Raw genomic sequence first — 13,338 nt, 5'->3', positions numbered from 1 at the left:
AACAACAAAAAAAACAAAACCCAAACCTTTAAAAATGTGACCTTCAGTGTGACATGTTGGCTTAAAAGAAAATTCACTACTATCCTTTCTACATCTGGTCATTTACCAGTCCAGAAATCTTGGAACATCATCCTTTAAAAGCAGCAATTTACACAATGACTGCACATTACATGCTTCTTTACAGATATGTATTACTAACAATAGAAGGTATCCACCAATGTGATTGAAATTTCAAAAAGGAAAAGAAAGTGACAAGATGTTCTTAAAACGCTTTCAATAGATGTAAGTAACCTCCAGGTAACAGGTAAGAAAAGTGACCTGGATGAAGCTGGACATGAGTCAGGTCAGGCAGCTGTCATCAGCCTCCATCACTACTTAAACACCAAGAAACCTTCCCATCCATCTTTCAGGGGGCAATGGGTGGGGTGTCATCCCAAACATTTTCCACACATCTGGCCTATATTATCAGCGCAACCAAGACTCTCCAGCCCAGGTTATCTACACAAAAGGCAATTACCTCGTTTTAATTTTATTCATTCCTTTTTAGTTAACAGTTACCTTAATGCTCGCCAAATGGCCTTCCCACCATTTTTCTGAGGCTCCAGAAAGTTGGGTGTAACACATTTAAATTGATCATTGAAAAGAAAAAAAAAGAAAAGCCTCTAAGATACCAAAGTCTCTTAATGCAATCACCAAGAAGGACAAGCTTTATGCACTTCCCTTCCCTCTTGTTCTGACTGATTAACCATGACCTTATGTTTAAAATTGCTACTCGGGTCAAACTCTTTTGAAGGCCTGGCTTGTCTATAAAGCACCAAGGTTAATCTTCAACAGATTCCATTACAGTCCATTCAGCTATTCTAGCAATGCTGTTTGAACACGCTTCCTCCACAGAGCAGGTCTTTTTCCAAGGTGGTGTTAGCTGGCTTGTTATTTTGAGAAAGCAGACTATGTCCTTGTCTTGAGCCCCCATACCCAACCCTTCTCATCCTGTACAACATGGAACCCAATGCAGGCTTTACCCACTCCAGGAATGAGGGGTATAAACACAGCGGTACAGTCACTAAGCACAGTGACAAGCAGGCTTCCTTTAGCTGGTGTCGAGCTCAAGTCATCCTTGCCCACCACATTTTTTCATTTAGCAGCCAAAAGCCATTTGCACAGGAGAGGTGATGAGTTAACACATTATTGTAAGTGGTTGCCAAAATAGTTCTTTATTAGCCAGCCTATTAGAGGACCTCACTTGGCTAGCAGACAGCATACTAAAATACTTTGGACCATCACCTTTCTGCTTCAGAACACCAACCTCAAGAACTAAATAGTATTCTAGCATCGAGGCCAGCCAGAATCAAGACCTTTTTCTAAACAGGAGTGAGCAGGCACAGCCTCAGAGGTCAGTCCCTAGGGCTCCAAAACAACTGTTTGCCACTCTCATCACAAGACTTAGAACTTTGCAAGAAGCAACCAGCTAAGTCTGTACCTACTTAGCCAGTTTACATCTAAGGCATACCCTTGGCTAGCTGCAGAACATCTCCAGAGAAGCGTCTTTTCAATAGCTAAAAAAAAATAAGACATTAAAGCAAGCTGACAATGGTCTGTGCTGAAATATTTAACATTTTTCTTTATTTTTCCTAATACCAGATCATAATCTAAACATTTCTAGCATCTCACGTGTGTCAAATTCAGTAAATGTGCTAAATAATGAAAAAAACTCTGACAACCCTTCTTCCTATCCCATAGTTTTGCATCAATACACAAAGACCACAGGAAAAGCATCCCTAAAGTTATCTACACTGTGTTATTAGTGGTGATGGAAAGGAACTGTAAGATCCAGGTTCTGAATATACTGCATATCTGCACTGTATATTATACTGGCAAAATTTAGCATGATGGAAGTTAACAAAACTGCTTTGTACATAACTCTACACAAAACATGCTATGTAAGCAGAATGACTTCTGCACATCTAACAATCCATATCATAGATGTATATAAACACAGTGACAGGGAACACAATTCTTAATCATAACTAGCACAGCTGTGCTGACAGACATAAACAGCACAGGTAAGCTTGAGGAGCAGACAGACTAGCTCTGGAAAATCCTGCTGTGATGAAACAAGCACTCAAGATTCTGCCCAGCCCAGCCTTTGCAGCTGTCTGCTCTACCTCCCTCCAAAATTATGAACCCCTACAGCAGACTTAACAACATATGGCCACTCCAAAGTCACCTCAGTATGAAGTCCAGAAAATGATAAAAAGGCACAACCCCTGACCATTATCCCTATGTTGACACAAATTTTTTTTATGGATAATTACACAAAAAAACCCTCCACCCTGTCAGCATAGCATTTTGCTCAACAGAATGGTTTACAATATTGTATAAAACACCATGGTATGACTTGCCAGATCTCATCAGTCAACTGCCTTAGTCAACAGAAGCTATTCTGGGTAAGAAAAGGAACTTCCCTCTCCTAAACTTTCTGCCTTCACCCACACTGAAGAAAGGCAAGGATGAAGACTTCACAATTACTGAATGATGCCTATGACTAGCTCTCCAGGGAACAAATCACTGCCAGTCATCCCTAAAGAAAGGGGATACCTACTCTTCATTCACATCCCAAAGATCAGCAGCACATCACATAGATTTTTCAAAGCTGAGTTGCATATAACTGTATAAAACCAAACTAAAAATAGCTTCAAGAGGATTTAACACTAGGGACTCTGTTACTTCATTGACTGAATCAGAACAGGAAAGGCTCAAAATGAAGTATTTTGCTGTCTCACCAGAAAGGAGTAGTGCTAGATGAGTAAATGTGGTATGTCCAGACATGACAGCTCTTCAGCCATGAGCCCTACACCCAGAAAGCACCCAGAACAAGATTCAGGACACAACTCTGCAGCTATTGAGGACACCAGCCACCCTGTGAAGCTAGTCCACTCAATGACACAGATGCAATTTCTACCATGCATTCTCTGTGCAGTGCCAATGGTTAACATTCAGATGGCAGGTTCAGTCTTGACGAGATGCATCTCTGAATTGAATGTAGGTTCCAGAAGGCTTGTACTGAGCTTTATGTGCCTCTGAATCCTGGGGTGACTCTTGCTCACTAAACACCAATATGTATGAATAAAAATGAAGGGATTTAACAAATCTTGCTCCTGCACACAGTTGTCAAAAAATATGACCTTTAGAACAGGAAAAAGAGGGGGGATTTAAAGGTTTAAAGAAGAGGCAGTGGCTGCCCGATGTATAACAAACCTTTGAAAAATTACGAAGCAGTGAAAATCCCCTACAGGTCCCAACAAAATGTGTACAATTTGCATTCCTGCAAGCCTTCCATACACATCACTCTGCTCCTGTGTGTACACAGGCAAATAAATCCCTAGGAATAATACAACTGGGACCTGAATCTGATCTCCAATATATTATTGCTCCAGAGCTCCATTCCAACCTTCACAAATGGCTTTTTTTGTTCCAGATAACTAAATCAAAGCAGTCCTGATAAGCTTTCAAAGCAGGGAATGTGAGGAATGGTTTAATGAATGTTACAACTCAACCTATTACAGACTACAGAGCATTACAGAAGACAGGGGGAAGAAAAAAAGCACATATGACACTCCTTGTCTGGAAGTCTCAAACTCAAATCCAGAAGCACCTGCCATTCTAAGCCCCTTTATGTTAAGCCCAACAAAAACTCTGTGCTGACTGTGCAAAGGGACATAAAGAACGGGAAGTGAGAAGAACTGTGTCAGACAAATACAGGGGGTTTCCTCTTGAAAAGTTACATTAGTTGTAAGTTTGACACAGAAAGATTAGTCTTAATGGGCTTACATGGGAACGGAGAAAAAAAAGGCAAAACCAAAAGGCAAAAGAGAAAAAGAGAACATGAGTCATGGAAGACAAAGGTGAAATTTTTTGGAAAAGCATGCTACTTCTGCAAAGCAGCTTCTGTGTCATTTACATCTGGCCCTAAGTGCTGTTTGTGCACTACAAGTAACTCAGGCAGCTTCTGCAGATATAAAAACTTCAGCTGTGCATGCACAGGGTACACTTAAAAGGTCAATGTCCTGGTCCCAAGTTTTGCCTTGCCTTCACTGCTTTTTCTATCTCTAAGCATAAGTGATTCTTCTCTCAAAACCAAAAATAAGGTTGCAGCATAAATATTTTACAACATCCTGTTGTAGCTAACGTTCTGTACAGTTTGTGGGCTCAGACTGAAAGAGTAAATTAAGTTAATACTTCAGGTGATTTTCATAGTGGAATTTCAGCTCAGAAAATATCACACTAAGGTATCTCCCAAAGGCAATGATCATCTGTTTCCATACAGTTTACCACCTAGAAGGTGTTCAAGAGGTGGTCAAGAATGAAGTAACTATGCTCCCACTTAGATACTATGTATCTACATGTCCCTGTTTGCTCCTTTCATAATCTTATTATGTGCATTCTTGACCCAGAATTACTAGCTAAACCAGTAAAACACTTTAAATGTTTCAAATGAAACAACTATCTTCTTCGTACAATTAAACAGTTGAGATTATCAAAACAGGTTAACAATTCAGCATTTACTGCCAGTAAATAAGACTTAAATACCATAAGCTTTCAGTATTACCTAGACAGTTGCAACTAACTGTTATAGAATGCAAAATAGTTATACTTACAGAGATTAAATGCTTCCTATTTACATGACAACACCTATCAACCCAGCTAGATCAGAGTTACATGTAATTCTACAGCCATCCTGAATAAATCATCATGCAGACACATCCACAGCAAAGCCATTCTTACTGTGGAACAGCAGTCCCAGAAGAAATCCCTGCAGAAAAAGCTCCTGTAGGAGAGTTAACTAATCTAGTTACTCTGCTCACAGTAACAGGTCCAAAAACTTCTATAATTGTTCCAAAATTGCAGTCTCTGAGCATTTTTCTGGTTTTCACTTACTACCAAATCTTTCTTGCTTTCCTTTTCTTCCAATTTCATCTAGCACAAATTATCTATTACTCTTCCTGCTTCAGCTTCTAATCCACGCTTGGTTCTCTTACAGTGTTCCAGAACACTCCACGCAAGAAGTATGTAATGACTAAAAATAAGCAACAGAAATCTGTACACTTTCCACTGCTTTAAAGACATTTCGTTATCTTGCTCATTAACAAGGCAAAGAAAACATTTTTCATGGACTATGAGCTTTCTGTTCACATCTCTTCATGTTCAGAAGCATTAAGTGTTTGTGTGAAACTGAAATTCTGCTAATGCACTGATACCCCGTTTTTTACACTTATTCAAACTAACACCCCTCTTGTATGCCTCCCAAAACTACTACATATTTCATTGCACATAATACTTTAGAGTTTCAAAGCCCTTTACAAATAATCTTCTTGTGCTCTGGTCCTTCTAGATTTCTTTCAAATTTAAGTAACTGCAATTCTTTTTAATATCACAGTCTGATTATTTTAATACACTTTTAATGCACTGTAGACAATCCCAGCTTCTTGCCGTTAGTTCACAGCAGAACTCTGCCATTTCAAAACAAAATATAAATGTCAGAGAAAGGAACAACATCCTTTTATTAAATGCTGGTAGACACATAAGCAAAGATAATATATTCTGAATATATGTTATGTTTGATTTAACTTCTGTTGCTAGATACCTGATTAAAAAGTAGTTTGTTGCCATGCATACTGACAGTTGATGCACAGAAAAACAAAGAGTTTACCAGTACCAGATGATCAGACAACACAGGTGTCTTCTGATGTGAAATTTCACCTGCAACATGAAGTTCAGCTCTTTCAGTTTTATTCCAGGGCCAGCCAGGTAAAGGAAAAATAAAATGCAGTAACAAACTGGATTAAAAAGGCTTTGAGGAACAGCATCTGGGCAGGCTGATGAGAAACAGATTTCTAAAGGCTAGACTTCAAATCTCAATTGCTGGAAACTGGAACACCTGGGATAAGGGGCATGCATGCAGGGAATAGTGCAACAGTAAGATGAGCACAAACTTTTTAAGTACTGTCTCTTCTGCCGAGGTTTACATTGCAAAAGGCCTAGGCAAGTCAAGTGTGCTATGCACCACAGCTAGTAAATGGAGCAAAACATCTTGAGTTGGCTCTGTGAATGAGAAATGGTCAGGTTTTATCCCTGCATAATTCATGACAAGCAGCACAATATTTGGACCTCGTGCAATGAGAAGAAATAATGAAGTAATCCCGAGGGCTTACCAATATTTTTGAAGAACATTGTACATTGACAAAACAGTTTTCTCTACTTAGTCATGCAGGTTTTACTCAAAAAGCACAGAATCCTGTATCTTATCCTACTGCTTTTAACTACAGAAAGTTTTTGGACAGTCTCTAGTCTGAATCAGTTGCATCCTCCAAAAAACTACTAATTTTTTCCTATACACCAAAGACAATTCCAACATCAGTTTAGCTCTTCAGACTTCTGAGGATAAAAATTGAAGCTTATTATATGGAAGTTTGTGGGGCAGATTTTAGACCAGACTCATTGCCCAGTGAAAATGTTAGCATTCATGTAACACTTTTTACAACTACAGTTATTTACCCCCAATGCCCTTGGACACAAATTCTCTGCCTCCACATTCGTGTGGTATGCTGTGCACCTGTTGGTTGGTAACCCCACCCCAGACACAGCCACATCACAGGGCAGCAGATTGAGAGCTCACCACGGTGTGAAGCTGTGTGCAACCTCTCAGGACAAGCTACAAAAGTCTGTAACTAACCACAAGCAGCTACCGTGCACAAAATTGTTAGGGGTTTCATCTTCCGTAAATTCTTGAGCAAGCAGATGAAAAAAACCCAACCCACTGAACCAAGAATATGCTGCAAATGGTATAGATGAAGTTATTCAATGCTTTATGGAGAGGGAGAAAGCATAATCAGCTACTACTGATGAATAAGTAGGGTTTGGGGTGTTGTTCTTCCACCAATCCACAGTCACCATCAACTTCCCTTGGTAAACTTCAGAAAGTCTGTAATTTAGTGCTCCATTTTCTACTGCTTGCATCTGTTAAAATTTTGTCACTGCCCATGATTATGCCTTTCTGTATAAAATATAGCCTACACCCTCCTATGCTTGCATAGATTTCTGTAGGCCACTCTCTAATGCTGTTGGTTCAGTTTTCTTCAAATGGTGTAAGTTGTGTTGAGACTTGAACCAATGCCACAATGGTTCAAGAAGCTTCATGCCTTTGCCAGTCAGCTTTTGCAGAAGGAAAGCCTTGTAATTAGCTTTTTCTACGCTGCTCATCTTCTACATATCAACTGCCAACAATGAAAGGAAATATTAGAATATGCACTTTTGGTGATTTTTTTGTTTGGGTTTTGTTTGTTTGTTCATTTGTTTTCCAGAACGATGTGTGTTAGAAACAAATTTTGCACCTAAGCAAAAGTCAGGATTCTTCAGTATTACCATGTCCTGAAACTCTGGGAGTTACTTTTCATGTTTGATGTCCCTCCCTATTTTCAAAAAGAGCTTACACTAGAACAAAGTGTGTGCCACTACTATTTAAACACCACACGATATTTTGGTATCAGTTCTCTATAGCTGCTCCTACCCATTTTAGCATTTCTGGTAACACTTCTATTGTAAGAACATACGACAACAGAAACAGCAAATATGTCAGATCCTGCTGGTACCGCAGATACACTGAAAGAAACAGGTAAGTCTCAGAAGTATAGGATATTGTTATTCAGACAACAGACAGACGGCACTTCCTTTCCCAGAACAATCTGTCTCCTGCCCTGACAACCCGTTCCTGCTATATTTACCCGACCAAATTTTGCCAGTGATATATTTCCAGATGCACTTGAGCCACATGTCCCTGTCAGTCAGCCCAAGCACAGAGGAATCTGAGCAGAGAACAGCTCCTAGAAATCACTACATGTTAATCCATGCTTCCTCTCTTGCTTGCTTTTAGAGTTAAAGGAGACAAAATGTGCAAAGCATTATTCTCGGTTTATTTTGGAAGCTGTTGTGGGGACAAGAGGGACTTCATTTGATACAGCTATTTACTTCAACTGCTTTCTTTATGGCTGACAGACACCTGAAGAGAAAAAAAATCTGAAACATGCAGTTAAAAATAACTGGCTGTTTCAACCAATTAATACTGCATGTCTAGAAAGAAACTGTAAGGCTGTCTGAAAAAAGGCTAGATGCTAAACAAGGAGCTTACAGCTCTGATCTGCCATGGGAGAGCCAATTCCTCATCCAGAAAAAAAAATTGTGCCATCTTTGCTGGAGAAAAGCAACAAATATCAAGTACAGAAAATAGTTCTAGATTTCATATAGTTCAATTTAAGAATGCTTACCAGCTAAAGTGAGTTGAATCGTGGAACAATAAGAATAGGATCTAATGAAAAGCTAGCTTTAGTTCTCCTCAGCTAAGCCACTTCACTATTTTAACAGTTACATCCCTCCTATATTCTACCATATACTTTTGATCTCATGCTATCTCTTCCAACTGTAACTGCACAGCTAGATTCTTTTATTTTCATAATTTTATGAAATACTTAACACCTGACTTCTGATAATTATCTTGGTTCTTGCTGAATTTCTAAGTTCCCTGAGATCCTTTGAGCAAAGGACCAAACAAACTCTCTCCTCCACCTCCACATCTTTAAAAGATGCTCTTCACAGCTCCTACCTCAATATGGCTTCAATTCCAAAGTGCATTGAGACTACAGCAATGGGGGGAAAAAAAAACCTCACAACACAAAACCCCAAAACTACAAAATACCAGTCACCTCTCAGGATCCTATTAGCAAGACAACTTTGTCATCACATTGGTGGCCAGTCAGTGGAACCAAGATTGTTTCTCAGTTCTAGATACTATGAATCTTCCAGAGAAAGAGATGGGAGCTAAATCAGTGATGCAAGAGAAAAGCGTGAACACAGGAGCTGAAAGGGTTTAAAATTGTAAATATCCTTCCTTTGGCTCCCTCCTCCCCTTTTCTGGAAAGCGCAGACAGGCAGTTTCAACCTTTCCACCGTTTATTTAACTGGCTTAACAGAGGGTCCTAACAGGTCACAAATAATCTTTTTAAATAAAAAGTACAAGTTGAAATCAACTGTGGATATATCAAAACTCACGGCCAGGCCAATTTTATTACTCGAAGTGGAATTAAAAACCACTGCAGCCTTCTTTTAACAGCAGATTCACATAACAAGACCTCTTCAGCTAGATGAATGCAGGTAGAGGTTCCTCAGAACAAAAGCACTTTTGACTCATTCTTCTAAAACAAACAAACAAACGAAAAAATACCTAGGTTTGTATCCAAAACTAGTATTGCTTAAGGACAAGTACATCCTTTAGAACAGTCTAGATTATTTTCACTACAACATTAAAACTTTAAAATTTTAAAATGTTTTTGCTAGAGATTATTCCTGCTTCCTTAAACCCTGTACATTCGCACATTTTATGGTACCCTTTCCTTTTCAAATCTGTAATACTTCTCAAGCATCTGACTGGCACATCATACAAGAGGAGACCAGTACGACAAGAAAGAAAATTAGCATCTTATGGGTGGCACTGAAAGATGTTAAAAAAAAACACTGGCCAGTGCTGAGTAGGATCAAGTGAAATGAGGGCAAAATATGAACTGCACTACATGTTAGAGTTTATTAGCAGTCTCATACAGCTGCTCAAATTCAGGCATCTAATACAGGGATGTGAACAGCTGGTACCATCACCTGCTGTTCCTGCGGAGTGAAAGGGAGTGTGTGACCTTCCACTGCAGCACATGGGTCTTGTACTGGTGAACAAGTACCAGTATGGGCTGCGAAACTCAATAGCACTAAGAACTACCATCCAAACAGAAACTACAATTTAAAGGCAGCTGAATGAGAATGTATTTCACTCTCAGATTTTTAATGGATTGATAGTAAAAAGGGAAGGGAGAAAACATCTTGCAAAATTTAAGTTAATGTTGCCCCTGACACAAAGCTTTAATAGGTACCAAACAATCATTAAGTTAAGCATTCCAGGATGACTAGGATGGTGTTCCTGCTCCATTAACTAATAATACATTTCTTCAGCAATTTCTTGTTCTCTGAAGAAAATATTTTCTTTTTTTTCAATTATTGAACTACCATTCTGCTACCGTTACTCTATTACTTTCTACAACATTTGAATCTTTTCATTTCTTCCTCTCCTATGTTTCCACTCTTGACAAAGCCTTTTCCCCAAGAAAACGTTATACTTTTTTTATTTACCAAACATGGATATGTCTTCCCTTCTGTCCTTAATGAGGCAGAAGCCTTCATGATGAAAGTATTCAGACTCCTGTATCACGCAAAGAAGTCACACACTTTCAGAAAAGTTTTTTGTTTAGAACTGATCTCTTTGCCAAATCAAAATCTAGTCTTCCTACAATATCACAGTACTCCTGTTTCAACTGAAAAAGTCACTTCCTGCTGACCATATTTTAACAGATGGGTAAATATTTGAGTAAACATATTTCCTACACTTTTGTGGTCATCATCAACATCACCACCAAAGTAAATATTCCCAGGACTGTATTCTCCCCACTCTCTGTACCAGCCTGATCGCATCCGAAGCGCTGATTTCATACTGAGGCAGAATGTATTTAAGAGAAGGGAAGCACAGAAGTAAAATTTGGTGATGCTTGTTAAATCTTAAATCTGACTGAATATATTTGCACTTCAGACACTGAAAAAACAAATGTTTTAATTAAGAGCTGAGTGTGCAAAGGAAAACATAGTATTTCTGAATGACAAATGTGAAAACCTCAGACTGAAGTGAAAACCAGCTAATGATGTCTCCTTCCATGCTGCCATGACAGCCATCTTAGTTATTACAGAACTATTACAGGCCACTATAAACTGTGTAATCCCACTTTGAAGAACGGCCAAGTTCCTAAGTGCAGTTACTAAAGATGCTTACATAAACAACCATATTTTACCACTGCCACTCATTTTATTTCTAGAATAAAGCCCTTCCCCTAGGCTATGCCAGATCTAATAGACCATTCTCCTTCAATATGCCATGATCAAGATAACAACCACATCTTGATTTATTTCAACAATACCTCATATTTACAATTTGCCACCTAAATTATTTAAGCAGTTGATCAAGAGGTAAAAGGAATCTAATTCAACAGCCACTTCGCAGATTTTGTCACTGTATCAAGAAAAATGACAATTTGCTGAAAAGTAATGGGGCCCAAAGACACATTTTAATAAAAGACTTCCTCCCAGAATTAAGTTAAACCCAATCGAAAGTGAACAGCATTGTTTTGAAGTCTCTCATCTCATTTAAGTAGCACACATGTTGAGAATGACAGTCATGTAAGCATTTAGCCTTCTGCACCAAGCAAAGGCAGCACACACTTTCTGAAAGACTGCTCTGTTTACAACTTACTGTTTCAATATGGCTAGGAATAAGTTTCAGCTTACTGCCACAAGGACAGAACTGGAATTTAGAACTTCTGAAGTGCTTATATTAGGGTATAGATAGAGGATCAAAGTACCACTATCACTGAAGAATTTTAACATACTCCGCTAACAAGCATTAATCAAGTGCACCCCTTGAGTATTACAATTGTAATTATAGTGCAAACTACATTAGCATAAGCTGTCATGGAAACAATTTATCAATCTATTCATTTTAGCAGGATAGCTAAAGCCAGTATCACCCCAAACTTTAGTTCTATTGTATATACGTGCAAGCTCTCATCTAACATGTTTTACTTTTATATTTCTACCCATCTCACACGGTCTTTTTTTTTGTTATAATGTCTTGCCCTGTTCCTCAATTGTCACATAACTATATACCTCCTCTTTCACAATGTGCTTGAATGCAAAAGTAGTTTTAACTGACAAATTTTAACTTCCCAGTTGCACCATGCAAAGAGCACAGACACATTAATTTCATGAAGTTCAAGTGCCTATCCATGCCCTTAAACTTGCGCTGGGTTTGAGTGGCAGGGTTTTTGATAGTGGGGAGGGGCTACAGCAGTGGCCCCTGTGAGAAGCTTCTCAAAAGCTCCCCCAGCTCCAAGTCAGACCCACCTCTGGCCAAGGCCGAGGTAATTAGTGATGGTGGCTGCACCTCTGTGATAATGTATTTAAGAAGGGGAATCTCAGAGAGGGTTGGGGACTTGTGAGGAGGAGTTACAAGAAGGGCATGTATAGGAAACACCATGGTCAGTGGAAGGAAGGAGGTGGAAGAGGGGGACGTGTGCCAGAGCAGAGAGCCCCCCTGTATCCTGTGGCGAGACAGCAGGGCCACCCCCCTGCTGCCACCCATGGAAGTCACCAGAGGAGCAGAGATTCACCCACAGCCTGTGGAGGATCCCTGGGACTCTGTGGGAAGAGGCAGCTCCCACTGTTGTAGTTCAGCACTGGGAAGACTGCAACACGTGGAGGTGACCCACGTCGGAGCATCTCGAGAAGAATGCATCCTGTGGGGAGGACTCATGACAGAGAAAGTTTGTGGAGGACTGTCTCCCATAGAACGGATGCCACGTGGAGCAGGGAGAAGAATGCAGAAAAGTGCTTCCCTGGCTCAGGAGGAAAGAGCAGCAGACTGACCAAAAACCTCCATCCCCTGCTGAACTCAGGAAGAAAGAAGGGGTGGGGGGAGGTGTTTTTAAGATATGGTAAGTTTCTCATGGTCCCATTCTGTCTGTTAAGTGTTGCTGTTGGTGTTTTGAATTAAAGTTATGCTCTTCTTCTTTCCCTAAGGAGCCTGTCTTTTGCCTGTGAATGGGTAAGACACCCCTCCCTGTCCTTATCTCCATTTCTGAGCCTTTTGCTGCACTTTCTCCTTCCCAGTGCTTGGAGGGGAAGGTATGAGTCAAAAGCTGTGTGGCACTCAGTTGCCCTCTGGGCTCAAACCTCTAAACAAATGTCCAAATATAATTAGGAGTTCAAAGCAAGAGCAAGTTGCTTTAACACTTCCAATGGCATTTCCAAGCCACATGGGTACAGTACATCATACAATACTTATTTAGATCTATCCGTTTTCTACAATAACTATGGTTAGTTGATAGATGTTCCGTCTCAAGATGGGTTTTATTTCCTACAATTTTGTGATGACAGGTACTGATTGACTGCCCCTACTGAACTCACTCACAATTTAGCCTTCCTCACTCTATTAATGAATTCACAGATTTCCATTCACTCCCAAAGTTTTTCCCCAGAAAGTATTTGTTGATACCACCAACACTGGAATAAATACACTTCAAACTCATCCATGACATGACATTTCCATCTCTTTCACCTCAGAATCCATCATATCACAAGACCTCAGACCCTACCTTTAAGCCACTGTATTATAGGCAATATATACCAAATTTTCTCTTC

General features: G+C 39.6%; 1 protein-coding gene across 6 annotated transcripts in view; it reads right to left on the bottom strand.

The window, feature by feature from the left end:
- Positions 1–13,338, bottom strand: part of GBF1 (golgi brefeldin A resistant guanine nucleotide exchange factor 1) — a 111,376-nt gene that overhangs the window by 82,674 nt on the left and 15,364 nt on the right. Inside the window, exon 1 of one of the 6 annotated variants that reach the window (XM_074874761.1) lies at positions 5,645–5,738. The exons of the other annotated variants lie outside the window; for them this stretch is intronic. The gene's annotated coding sequence lies outside the window, so the exon portion shown is untranslated. Of the gene's footprint in view, positions 1–5,644; positions 5,739–13,338 lie in introns of those variants that run through there. 6 annotated transcript variants of the gene reach the window in all.

The sequence above is a fragment of the Strix uralensis genome, chromosome 7, assembly GCF_047716275.1.
Source record: "Strix uralensis isolate ZFMK-TIS-50842 chromosome 7, bStrUra1, whole genome shotgun sequence".
NCBI lineage: Eukaryota > Metazoa > Chordata > Aves > Strigiformes > Strigidae > Strix > Strix uralensis.
The sequence above is the reverse complement of the archived record's forward strand: the minus strand, read 5'-3'. Positions and strand labels throughout refer to the sequence as shown.